We start from the raw sequence: 12,606 nt of genomic DNA on the forward strand, positions 1-12,606 counted from the left end.
TTAGTGGAGGATTAAGCTTGTCACTTCTCATTTCTCCTGTTAGTTCTCTTTCCTTTGTGAAAGTTGTTGAAAAAAAATGATTTAATAGATTAGCTTTATCCTCATCTTTCTCTATGATTTTGCCTTCCTCACTTTTTATCGGTCCAATATTATCCGATTTAATCCTTTTACTATTTATATACGTAAAGAACAGTTTGGGATTTGATCTACTTTCCCTAGCAATACGTCTCTCTGTTTCCTCCTTCGCTATTTTTATTTGTTTTTTACAGGTTCTCGTTTTTTCCTTGTAACACATTAGTGCCTCCTTACTGTTTTCCTGTTTTAATCTCTTGAATGCCTCTTTTTTGCTATTTAACGCCCCTTTTACGTTCTTGTTCAACCATATTGGTTTCCTCTTATTTCTGGCCCTTTTATTCCCATACGGTATATATCTCTCGCACTGAGTATTCAGAATTCTTTTGAAGGTTTCCCATTTACTATTCGTATTCCTTTGATTAAGAACTTTGTCCCAGTCAATAAGTTAAAGGCTTTCTTTCAGCTGATCAAACTTCGCCCTCCTAAAGTTTAATGTTTTTGTTGTTCCCTTATTGATAACCCTACTGAAGGGCATTTTGAAGTCGATAATATTATGGTCGCTATTACCTAGGTGCCCCCCTATCTGTACCTCAGTTATTCTATGAGGCCTATTAGTCAATATTAAGTCCAACACGGCCTTCCCTCTCGTTGGTTCCTGCACTAGTTGGGAGAGATAATTATGCTTAATATTTGTCAAGAACCTTTTTCCTTTCTGAGATCTACAGGTTTCTGTTTCCCAGTCAATATCTGGGTAGTTGAAATCCCCCATTACAATCACTTCATTATGTTTTGCTACTTTGTCTATTTGTCCTAATAGCAGATTCTCATTCTCCTCTGTTATATTTGGTGGCTTATAGCAGACCCCCAGTAATATTTTATTATTATTTTTAGTTCCTTCTATCTCTACCCACATGGACTCGACCCCCTCTTCTCCCTCTCCTATATCTTCCCTTAGTCTGGGTTTTAGACATGACTTTACATATAAGCAGACTCCTCCGCCTTATTGGTCAGGCTTCTTGCGTTGGTCAGCATGCAAGATAAAACTTTGGGGTTATTTAGCATCCTATTCTTCTCTAATGATCTAACTGTACTATCCCCACCCCCCTCTCCACCCTCATTATATTCACTTCTCCCCTTCCCCCTTGCTTGCCTCACATCCCACCTATTTCCTTGGTTTCCCCCCCCGTCTCTAGTTTAAAAACTCCTCCAACCTATTAGCCATCTTCTTCCCCAGCACCACTACACCCTCCCCATTGAGGTGCAGTCCGTCCCTACGGTAGAGCCTGTAGCCGACAGCGAAGTCGGCCCAGTTCTCCATGAACCCAAACCCTTCTGCCTTGCTCCAACTCTTTAGCCACTTATTCACCTCCCTAACTTCCCGTTGGCACTCCTGTGTGGCTCGCGGGATTGGTAGTATTTCTGAGAAAACTACCTTGGAGGTCCTTGCCCTAAGCTTCCTACCTAGGTCCCTGAAATAATTTTTAAGGACCCTCCATCTACCACTCACTTTGTCATTGGTGCCGATGTGGACCATGACCGCTGGGTCTTCGCCAGCCCCACCCAGTAACCTGTCAACCCGATCCGCGATGTGCCGGACTCGAGCGCCAGGGAGGCAGCACACCGTTCGGCGATCCCGGTCTTTGTGACAGATTGCCCTGTCTGTCCCCCTAATAATAGAGTCACCCACTACCAGAACCTGTCTTGCCTGCCCTACACTTCCCCCCTCCCCCACATTACTGGAGCGTACACTCCCCCGGCGGTCAGAGGATCTGTCGTGCTCCAATAATGCCGGTTCTGAACCAGCCTTCCTATACTCCTTCCCTCTATCCCTCCTAACTGTTATCCTGCTCCCTGCCTGTTCAGCCTGCACTTCCCCTCTCTGCTCCACCCCCTGTATTGACCCATTGAGTGCCTGCTCGGTGAGCAGCAAACTCCGTTCCATGTTGTCGAAGCTCCTCAGTACCGCTATCTGAGCACTTAGATCCAGAATTTGGGCTTCCAAGTGCACGATATGCTCACATCTCTTGCAGCAGTATGGATCCTCGAGCGGTTGCTCACGGAATGCATACATTGCGCAAGATGTACACTGCACGGCTCCGGCCAAAATGGACGTCATTCTAAATATGGGGATACAGTCAGTATATATATATACAAGTACAAAACACAATTATTTATATATAGTTGTATGGACGGGGATCAATTAGGGATGTGCAAGTGTATCAATTAGATATCGGCGGGGAATCAGTTAAGTATCAAGTATGGACGGGGGAATCAGATAAGTAGGTCAGGTGGATTAATTAAGTAAAAAGTAAAGTAAAGAAAGAATGAAATACAGTCAGCAATTCAGTCCTAAGTCCTCCCTTCCAAACTCCCTGAATCCAAAGTCACTGAAAAACAAGTCACACACTTACTTTCGTTCGCACTTACGCTCCGGACACACGCAGCTCGTTCACACTCACAAACTAAGAGATTTAAAGAGTTTTTTTTTTTTTTTCTTCCTTTTCCAGCAATGTACCCTTCACCTCAATGCACTTCCAAAGTGTCCTCACCAAGATGACGACTGACCATGCACTCCTCCTCCTCCTCCTCCCCCCTGTCCTCAGGCCACCCACGCTGAACCGATGGTATGACAGTTGTAGCGTCTACAGCGCATGATACCAGCTCCTGTTCTTCCTCCTCCTCCTCTCCCTCATTGTCCCCCAATGCACATTGGGATGAGATGAGGCTGGGCTGTGTGTAATCGCCCGCTATGGGTTCTTGATCCACCTCATCATACTCTGGCTGCAATGCCTCCTCTTTAATTCTCTGCAGAGAGCGTTGCAAAAGACAGACAAGTGGAATGCTGACACTAATGATGGCATCATCGCCACTCACCATCTTGATGGACTCCTCAAAGTTTGTCAGGATTGTACATATGTCAGACATTCAGGTCCACTCCTGAGGTCTTATGTGTGGAGTCTGACCTGAATAGCGACGGCCTTGTTGCAGCTGGTACTCCACAACTGCTCTCTTCTGCTCACAAATCCTTTGCAACATGTGGAGGGTAGAGTTCCAACTTGTGGGGACATCACACACCAGTCGGTGTGACGGAAGCTGCAAACGCTGCTGTAACACAGCAAGGGCGGCGGAAGCTGTAGCCGACTTGCGAAAATGAGCTGATAGGCGGCATACTTTGACGAGCAGATCTGGCAACTCAGGGTACAATTTAAGAAACCGCTGAACCACGAGGTTAAGCACATGAGACAGGCATGGTACGTGTGTGATCTCGCCTCGCCTCAGAGCCGCCACCAGGTTACAGCCATTGTCACACACGACCATGCCTGGATGTAGGTTCAGCGGTCTCAGCCACAGATCGGCCTGCTCATTCACAGCTGTCCACAACTCACAAGCAGTGTGAGGTTTATCACCTAAGCTTATGAGTTTCAGCACAGCCTGTTGCCGCTTGGCTGAGGCAGTACTGCAGTGCTTCCAGCTTGTAACTGATGTGATATCTGAGATGGAGGCTGAACATGAGGAGGAGGATGATGCGCAGGAGCTGTACACTGTGGGGGCAACTCTGACTGACATAGGGCCCGCAATCCTCGGTGTGGGGAGGATATGTTCCATCCCAAGTTCCGACTGGGTCCCGCCTTCCACAATGTTTACCCAGTGTGCCGTCAGGGAGATGTACCGTCCCTGGCCACAAGCACTTGTCCACGTGTCTGTTGTCAGGTGTACTCTCCCAGTAACAGCGTTGTTGAGGGCACGGCAGACGTTTTGGTACACGTGCTTGTGTAGTGCGGGGATGGCACACCGGGCAAAATAGTGTCGGCTGGAGACCGAGTACCGAGGGACGGCCACCGCCATAAGGTTGTGGAAGGATTCCGTCTCCACCAGCCTAAAAGGCAGCATTTCCAATGCAAGCAGTCGTGAAATTTGCGAATTTAGGACTGTGGCCTGTGGGGCGTTGGCTGTGAATTTCCGCTTTCGTTCAAAGGTCTGGGATATGGACAATTGAACGCTGCGGTGGGACGTGGACGTTGATGCTGTTTCTTGAGAAACTGCCATAACAAGTGAAGACTGAGAGGAGGGGGCATCTTTGCATGCAGTATGTACAGGGGATTGCCTTGCACACACAACAGGGGGTTCTATTGCATGCACAACAGTGGAAGAAGCAGTGGTGACACCCGCTGACACTGGTCGTGGACCCTGGGGTTCACCCCACAAAGTCGGGTGCTTTGCTGCCATGCTCCTGATCATGCTGGTGGTGGTCAGGCTGGTAGTTTGGTCACCCCTGCTGATGCTGGCATGGCAGGTGGTACAAATGGCCTTTTTGGGGCTATCAGCAGAGTCCAGACTCTGGAAGACCTACAGGTTGTACTGGCAACGTCCCTCGTGTTGGTGTTACGGTGACCTGTTGCCTGCCTTCTGTCTGCCGCCACCACACTGCTTCTTCCTGACTGTTTGCTACTCTGCGTCCCTCACCCTGTGTGTTGCTGGCCCCACTCTGCATGTCCTCCTGCCACGTTGGGTCAGTTGCTAGATCATTCACCACCTCCTCCTCTTCCACTTGCACACCACGATCCTCCTCCTCACTTCCTGGCAATTGTGTTTCGTCATCGTCCACCTCTTGTGACAAATTGCCAGCGTCGACTTCCTGTGGCCGTGTCTCTTCAAATATTTGGACATTGCTACATGGGATCTCCTCTTCCACCACTTCAAGCGGAGCAGGCGAGTGGCACAAATCTGGAAATGGACCAGTGAACAGCTCTTCAGAGTGTCCAGGTGTGGGATCAGTTGCTGTCTGACGACAGTCGGCATGGTGTGAGGAAGGAGCATCAGGGTGAGGAGGAGTATGCGGTCGAGACTCATGGCTACTAACTAGTGTTGAGCGAACATGCTCGACACTGCTCGGTACTCGCCCGAGCATCACGCTACTCGGGATGTTCGGCGAGCACCGAGCATTTCCGGGTTACTCGGGCCGGAGCTCGGGTCTCCGCCCTGCATGTTTGGCGCTCTTTACAGAGCCAATGAACATGCAGGGATTGCCAGCCAGTCACTGTAATGCCGCAGCCATGTTGTTTGTGGGCATTACAGTGATTGGCTGGCCGCACAGCGTCACCTCGAGTATTTAAAACCGGGCGCCGCCATCTTGGACACAGTCGCTCCGGATCAGACAGTGTAGGGACAGCGCTGCTGATTTAGGGAGAGATATATCCTGCAAAATAGTTAGTGTAGGGTCTGTAAAGGCTGCCAGATCAAACAAACAGTCCTTCTCAGGACTAATATCCATCCCAGGTATATCAGGCAGGCAGGCAGGCAGGCTGTATAGGAGATGCAGTGGTTATACCAGCAAACGCTGCATTACAGTACTGTGTGCTGCTCCTGTTGCTGAAATTGCTGGACTTAGCTCCAGGTCCCGGGGGCCAGGAAAAATCCTTTTTTTTAATCTAAATCCTCTTTTTTTTTTCCTCCTTCACAATGTACAAATACCCATCTTATTAACCTTTTGGTGCCCCCCCCCCCCCCAAAAAAAAGTGTGCCTCTGATTTTTCAGGCACAAATATATCTGTTGATAATAGTCTGGTGTAGGCCAGAGAAATATAAGTGTGGTTTTGCAGTTCTATGGGCCATTTGTATCTAAAAAAAACAGTTTGAGTGTGTCGCTCACTGTTCAGCCGCAAATATATATATATTTTAAAAAGTAAAACATCTCTATTATCCTGTTTTTGGCATTTTTTGCTGTATAAAAATAATAATAGTGTCTCCCTGATTTTTCAGACACAAATATATCTGTTGAAAATAGTCTGGTGTAGGCCCGAGAAATACAAGTGTGGTTTTGCAGTTCCATGGTACAAACCTCTGTATTATCCACTTTTGGGCCATTTGTATCTAAAAAAAACAGTTTGAGTGTGTCGGTCACTGTTCAGCCGCAAATATATATATATTTTAAAAAGCCTGGTATACTCCAGTAAATTATTACTGTGGTTTTGATGTTCCACGGTAAAACATCTCTATTATCCTGTTTTTGGCAATTTTTGCTGTATAAAAATAATAATAGTGTCTCCCTGATTTTTCAGACACAAATATATCTGTTGAAAATGGTCTGGTGTAGGCCAGAGAGACAGAAGTGTGCTTTTGCTGTTCCACGGTAAAAAATCTCTATTATCCTGCTTTTTGCATTTTTTGCTGTAAAAAAAAAAAAAAAATAGTGTCTCCCTGATTTTTCAGACACAAATATATCTGTTGAAAATAGTCTGGTGTAGGCCCGAGAAATACAAGTGTGGTTTTGCAGTTCCATGGTACAAACCTCTGTATTATCCACTTTTGGCCATTTGTATCTAAAAAAAACAGTTTGAGTGTGTCGGTCACTGTTCAGCCGCAAATATATATATATTTTAAAAAGCCTGGAATACACCAGTAAATTATTACTGTGGTTTTGATGTTCCACGGTAAAACATCTCTATTATCCTGTTTTTGGCATTTTTTGCTGTATAAAAATAATAATAGTGTCTCCCTGATTTTTCAGACACAAATATATCTGTTGAAAATAGTCTGGTGTAGGCCAGAGAGACAGAAGTGTGCTTTTGCTGTTCCACGGTAAAAAATCTCTATTATCCTGCTTTTTGCATTTTTTGCTGTTAAAAAAAAAAAAATTGTGTCTCCCTGATTTTTCAGACACAAATATATCTGTTGAAAATAGTCTGGTGTAGGCCAGAGAGACAGAAGTGTGCTTTTGCAGTTCCACGGTACAAACCTCTGTATTATCCACTTTTGGGCCATTTGTATCTAAAAAAAACAGTTTGAGTGTGTCGCTCACTGTTCAGCCGCAAATATATATATATTTTAAAAAGCCTGGTATACACCAGTAAATTATAACTGTGGTTTTGCTGTTCCATGGCAAAAAATCTATATTATTCAGGTTTTGGTGTTTTTTTCCGTAAAGAAAAACAGTAGTGTCTTCTGACTGTTGTGACACAAAAATATATGTGTTGAAAATAGTCTTGTGTAGGCCCGACATCCCAGTGTGGTTTCGCAGTTCCACGGGTCAAATCGCTGTACTATCCAGTTTTGGGCCTTTGGTATCTAAAAAAAAAGCAGTTTGAGTGTGTCGCTCACTGTTCAGCCGCAAATATCTCTATTTAAAAAAGTGTGGTATACCCCAGTAAACAATAACTGCGGTTTTCCTCTTCCACGGTTCTAATCTACTCTTTATTACCCTTTTTCCATTGATAGTGCAAGTGTAAGCTATTTTACTTCATTTAAAATGGGCAAGGCGCGTGGCAAGGGACGTGGAAGTGGACGTTCTGGTGATGGTTCGTGCAGAGGACGGGGCCGTGGCCAAGGTGAAAATGTGCCACAACCAACAGCCACATCTTCTCGCTCCCACTTCTTGAACGAATTACTAGGGAAGCACAGAGCAACACCAGTATTGAGAACTGATCAGTGTGAACAGGTTATTAATTGGATAGCAGACAATACTTCCAGTTACCTGGGCACCACCACCACCGGTCTGTCTTCCACACGGTCAACTCTTAGTAGCTTTGAGTCTCGACCGCATACTCCTCCTCACCCTGATGCTCCTTCCTCCCACCATGCCGAGTGTTTTCAGACAGCAAGTGATCCCACACTTGGACACTCTGAAGAGCTGTTCACTGGTCCATTTCCATATTTGGGCCCCTCGCCTGATACGCTTGAAGTGGTGGAAGAGGAGATCCCATATTGCAATGCCCAAATATTTGAACAGCCACGGCCACAGGAAGTCGACTTTGGCAATCTGTCACAAGAGGTGGACGATGACGAGACACAATTGCCAGGAAGTGAGGAGGAGGATCGTGGTGCGCAAGTGGAAGAGGAGGAGGTGGTGAATGATCTAGCAACTGACCCAACGTGGCAGGAGGACATGCAGAGTGAGGCCAGCAGCACACAGGGTGAGGGACGCAGAGTACCCAACAGTCAGGAAGATGCAGTGTGGTGGCGGCAGACAGAAGGCAGGCAACAGGTCACCTTAACACCAACACGAGGGACGTTGCCAGTACAAGCGGTAGGTCTTCCAGAGTCTGGAATTTTTTTAAAGACTCTGCTGATATCCCCAAAAAGGCCATATGTTCCACCTGCCATGCCAGCATCAGCAGGGGTGACCAAACTACCAGCCTGACCACCACCAGCATGATCAGGCACATGGCAGCAAAGCACCCGACTTTGTGGGGCGAAACCCAGGGTCCACGACCAGTGTCAGCGGGTGTCACCACTGCTTCTTCCACTGTTGTGTTTGCAATAGAACTCCCTGTTGTGTGTGCAAGGCAATCCCCTGTCCATACTGCATGTAAAGATGCCCCTTCCTCTCAGTCTTCACTTGTTATGGCAGTTTCTCAAGAAACAGCATCAACGTCCACGTCCACGTCCCACCGCAGCGTTCAATTGTCCATATCCCAGACCTTTGAACGAAAGCGGAAATTCGCAGCCAACGCCCCAGAGGCCACAGTCCTAAATTCGCACATTTCACGACTGCTTGCATTGGAAATGCTGCCTTTTAGGCTGGTGGAGACGGAATCCTTCCGCAATCTTATGGCAGTGGCCGTCCCTCGGTACTCGGTTCCCAGCCGATACTATTTTGCCCGATGTGCCTTCCCCGCACTACACAAGCACGTGTCCCAAAGCATCTGCCGTGCCCTCAACAACGCAGTTACAGGGAGAGTCCACCTGACAACGGACACGTGGACAAGTGCTTGTGGCCAGGGACGGTACATCTCTCTGACGGCACACTGGGTAAACATAGTGGAAGCCAGGACCCAGTCGGACCTTGGGACGGAACACATCCTCCCCACACCGAGGATTGCGGGCCCTATGTCAGTCAGAGTTGCCCCCACAGTGAACAGCTCCTGCGCATCATCCTCCTCCTCCTCCTCCTCCTCATGTTAAGCCTCCATCTCAGATATCACCACATCAGTTACAAGCTGGAAGCATTGCAGTACTGCCTCCGCCAAGCGGCAACAGGCTGTGCTGAAACTCATAAGCTTAGGTGATAAACCTCACACTGCTTGTGAGTTGTGGACAGCTGTGAAAGAGCAGGCAGATCTGTGGCTGAGACCGCTGAATCTACATCCCGGCATGGTCGTGTGTGACAATGGCCGTAACCTGGTGGCGGCTCTGAGGCGAGGTGAGATCACACACGTGCCATGCCTGGCTCATGTGCTTAACCTCGTGGTTCAGCGGTTTCTTAAATCATACCCCGAGTTGCCAGATCTGCTCGTGAAAGTACGCCGCCTGTCAGCTCATTTTCGCAAGTCGGCTACAGCTTCCGCCGCCCTTGCTGTGTTACAGCAGCGTTTTGCAGCTTCCGGCACACCGACTGGTGTGTGATGTCCCCACACGTTGGAACTCTACCCTCCACATGTTGCATAGGATTTGTGAGCAGAAGAGAGCAGTTGTGGAGTACCAGCTGCAACAAGGCCGTCGCTATTCAGGTCAGACTCCACACATAAGACCTCAGGAGTGGACCTGTATGTCTGACATATGTACCATCCTGACAAACTTTGAGGAGGCCACCAAGATGGTGAGTGGCGATGACGCCATCATTAGTGTCAGCATCCCACATGTCTGTCTTTTGCAACGCTCTCTGCAGAGAATTAAAGAGGAGGCATTGCAGCCAGAGTATGATGAGATGGATCAAGAAGCCGTAGCGGGCGATTACACACAGCCCAGCCTCATCTCATCCCAACGTGCATTGTGGGACAATGAGGGAGAGGAGGAGGAGGAGGAGGAGGAAGAACAGGAGCTGCTATCATGCGTTGTAGACTGTAGTACCTGTACAAGTGTCATACCGTCGGTTCAGCGTGGGTGGCCTGAGGACAGGGGGGAGGAGGAAGAGGAGGAGGAGTAGAGCATGGTCAGTCGTCATCTTGGTGAGGACAGGGAAATCTTGCCCGTTACCAGTCTGGCACGCATGGCTGACTTTATGTTACGCTGCCTTAACCGTGACCCTCGCGTTGTCTAAATGTTGGGTGACAGTCATTACTGGTTGGTGACACTTGTAGACCCCCGCTACAAGGAGAACTTTCACTCTCTTATTCCTGAGGTGGAGAGGTCTACAAAAATGGGGCAATACCAGAAGGCCCTTGCTGCAGAACTCTTAAAAAAATTCCCATCTGAACACGCTAGCGGCAGAGGTCACAGTTCGTTGCCCAACCAAGGCATACAGGCGAGAGAGATGCAACTCCAATCAAGCAGAGGCAGGGGAACACTGTCAACGTTCTGGGACAGTTTTCTGACACCCGCCCAGCTTACAGGCCCTGAGGCGCGGGGTACTCTCACAAGGAGTGGAAAGTTTCAAAAGATGGAGAGGGAGTACATTGCCGATCGTACCAGCGTCCTCCGTGATTCCTCTGTGCCTTTTAATTATTCGGTATCCAAGCTGGACACTTTGAATGAACTCGCTCTGTACGCCTTGGACTTCCTGGCCTGCCCTGCCGCTAGCGTTTTATCGGAGCGTGTTTTTAGTGCCGCTGGGGGAATTATAACTGATAAGCTCACTTGCCTGTCAACTGACAATGCTGACAAGCTGACCCTTAACAAAATGAACAAGGGCTGGATTGGGCCAGACTTCTCATCACCACCAAATGACAGCAGAGTAATGTAAAGTCAAATCCACTGTGTTATTACGGGAGGTGTATTCACATGCACCGCTTCACACCCACACATGGGTATACGCTTCCTCGTTTCGGCTGTTTAATCTTCTTCTCCTTATCCTCAGCCTCCACCACCACTATACCACCAGGGTGCCAGCATTGCAAGTTCCTCCGTCCTAATTTTTGGCAGCTTTTGCTGGGAAAGCATAAGCAAATACCATGGGACACCCACTCCCCAATAATGGGACTTATGTTTGTAATATGCTGTACTGCATGGCTCTTGTAAGGGGCATTGCAAGTTGCTCCGACCTAATTTTTGGCAGCTTTTGCTGGGAAAGAATAAGCAAATACTATGGGAGACCCACTCCCCAATAATGGGACTTATGTTTGTAATATGCTGTACTGCATGGCTCTTGTAAGGGGCATTGCAAGTTGCTCCGTCCTAATTTTTGGCAGCTTTTGCTTGCAAGGCATAAGCAAATACTATGGGACACCCACTCCCCAATAATGGGACTTATGTTTGTAATATGCTGTACTGCATGTGACGCGCCCCCTGGGCCGTGTGTACACGTGTGTGGTATACCCGGTGCTGGGTCTCTGGGGTTTGTAGTCTCCGTGGCGGTGACCCGATCCCGTGGCTCAGGCTGGTCAAACCAGTGGCAATCTTTCTTAGGTTTTGAGGTTAATTGTCCGACTGCGCCACCCGTGGATTGCGGTCAGGGAGTACCACCGCTGCGAGGCTGACCGCTGAGGCTGGTGTTGTGTGCGCAGCATAAAATGGGATAACTCCCCTCGGGAGAAGTATAGCCTCAGGGCAGTGAGTGTGGATGATGGGGGTGATGGTGCACGAGCGCAGCAGGAATGACTCAGAGTCTTTGCAGTGCAGTTCATGGTCTTTACTGATGATTATAAGGTAGACCCTCCCGGGAGTACTGGCTAGCATAAGAGGCCTGGTCAGTCTGTGAGCAAGCAGGAGTTCCCCTGTCCAGGTGGAGTTGTAGGCCTCCCTGTCTGTCTGCACTCTTCCTGGCTACCTTGCTGTAAGCGGGTAGAAGTAGCCCACGTCCCTGAGTGTACCGTGTAGTGCTCACCCGTATGGCTGGTGACTTGGGGCCTTCTGTTAGCCTCCACTCCACGACGGTGGTGCTGGTCCCTTGCTTGTGACTGTGCCTCCGGGCTTCTATGGCCAGAGGACCTGAAATCCCCTGCCGGCTGGTTTCTGCTGCTGGATATATAAGTCCTCACAGCTTCGGACTCCTGTGTCCGGTTCCTATTGTCTTCTGCCAGGGCGAGCTCTGCTCAGCTTCCAGCCCCTCGTCTTTAGCTCCTAGCTCCTACAGAGCTCCTTGCTGTTACTTTCCCTTGCTCTCACTCTGACTCTGACTGTTCTCTGTTCTCTGACTCACTCAACCCCACCCCAGATCCAGTTTATAAGGGCAGAATTCTCCCCTCCCAGGACTGGGGCAGGAGGATGTTGCATGTTTAAGGGATCCTGACCAGGAAACCTCCCACTTGCTCTCCGACGTAATCTCTATTACTGTGGTGACCAGACCCCTGGGGTGCCACACATGGCTCTTGTAAGGGGCATTGCAGTACCTCATAATTTTTGGAAAGCATTCCATTCACTGCTTAGGCCAACAGTGCACAGGAGACCCAGTTGCTATAAATGGAAAAAAAGGTTTAGTTAACGCCCTCTGACCTCCATGTCATTTCCAAGGGGCATTGGAGTGCCTCGAAATTTTTGGTAGGCATTGCACTCACTGTATGCCCTATAACTGTGTAGCCGAACCGCTCCTTTTGTTACAGAAACATATCCTACAAGACATATCTGGTTGACTGGCCTGATATTGATGTGAATGGTCCCTGTTCCTCCTGTTCTTTCTCCTTTGCCACTACCTCATCCATCATTTATCACCTGAAGCTT

Source organism: Phyllobates terribilis, unplaced genomic scaffold, assembly GCF_046119375.1.
Source record: "Phyllobates terribilis strain yellow unplaced genomic scaffold, ASM4611937v1 Scaffold_3__8_contigs__length_932513732, whole genome shotgun sequence".
In the NCBI taxonomy this organism is placed as follows: domain Eukaryota; kingdom Metazoa; phylum Chordata; class Amphibia; order Anura; family Dendrobatidae; genus Phyllobates; species Phyllobates terribilis.